Source organism: Otolemur garnettii, unplaced genomic scaffold (assembly GCF_000181295.1).
Source record: "Otolemur garnettii isolate 467f Iridium unplaced genomic scaffold, OtoGar3 scaffold00038, whole genome shotgun sequence".
NCBI classification, from domain to species: domain Eukaryota; kingdom Metazoa; phylum Chordata; class Mammalia; order Primates; family Galagidae; genus Otolemur; species Otolemur garnettii.
The window spans coordinates 10,571,336-10,572,570 of record NW_003852433.1 but is presented as its reverse complement, the minus strand read 5'-3'; the positions used below and the strand labels follow the sequence as shown (position 1 = coordinate 10,572,570).

At 49.1% G+C, this 1,235-nt stretch overlaps 1 protein-coding gene across 1 annotated transcript in view; it reads right to left on the bottom strand.

Annotated features, from left to right (window-relative positions):
- KSR2 (kinase suppressor of ras 2) overlaps positions 1-1,235 on the bottom strand; it is a 424,985-nt gene that overhangs the window by 326,029 nt on the left and 97,721 nt on the right. The gene's annotated exons all lie outside the window — the stretch shown is intronic.

Here is a 1,235-nt window from a genome sequence, read left to right as displayed (position 1 = left end):
GCCACCTCTGGTATATGGGGCCGGCACCCTACTCCTTGAGCCACAGGTGCCGCCCCATGGATTTTCTTTTAATGTCACAAAGACTCCACAAATTAGGTAGTTTTATCATCACCACAGACAGACGAGGACACTGAAACTCAGAGAGGTTAGGCCACTTCACTTAGGTCACACAGCAAGTTAAGTGGTGGAGCCAGGTCTGAATCCAGCGATTTTTTTCCCTTCCTGCTTTCCCCATACTTCAGTTCCTTCCCAGAAAGGCGACCTTTAGTGGCCACACGCCTGAACTGCAGGCAGAGAGCAGGAGCCCAGCTCCTCCCCCACCCCCTAGCTGGGGGCCTTGGGCTCAAGATTCTCATTGACTAAGGTAAAGAAAGAGCCCAAACTCAGGTACCTGCAGGCCAGGCAAGTGGGAATGAGCAAAATGGTGAAGCGGAAGGAGGCTGAAGGATCCAAAGGGCAGCAGATCCCATTCATCGTGGCCAGATTGGAATTTAGTTCAGTGTAGTCAGCAATTCTGATTTTTCCAGCAAAGCCAGAGATCTGGGAGCTTTTAGGCTAACTCTTTCGGTTTATAAATATTGGCTCAAAATAAATTTTTGAGCATCACATCAGCCAAACAAAGACAATGTCTGATCCAGCTTCAAGGTCACCTGTTTTCAACCCCCTGATCTAGAAGGTTTGTTTCTGTCTTATCTGCCACACAGGGGTGCTTGATAAATGAATAATCCCAAACCTCTGAAAAGTGCACAGGGATGGACAAATTAAAGGACTGTCTGTATTTATATGGGCCACCTGGGAATGAGATAAGGGAACATAGGTGCATGGTCTGGTGTGCATACATAAGATGGAATGGGGGGTGCTGCACCTGGTTCAGGATTGTTAGATTAGGAGGAGGCAGGTGAGATTCTTGTCCTTGAGGACAAGGTCTGGAAAAGACAGAAGGCTTCTTCGAGTAGGTGGCAAGGAGCACCTAGAGAAAGGGTTGTTGGTCTCACAAGCTGGGGGACGCCTCTTCTCCTGCTCAGTGTTTTCAGACTAAGGCTCTAGAGTCCATCCGAGCTGGGCTTCCTGCTAGCCCCACATGCTCACTAGCTGGACAAGTCACTTCATCTCTGAGCCTGTTTCCCACTCAGCACAATGGACACAACAGTCATCCCTACACAGAGGGCCATTGTGAGCAGTCTGAATAGTCTCGACAGTTGAGATCCTTTGTGCAAAGCTCTCAGCACAATGCC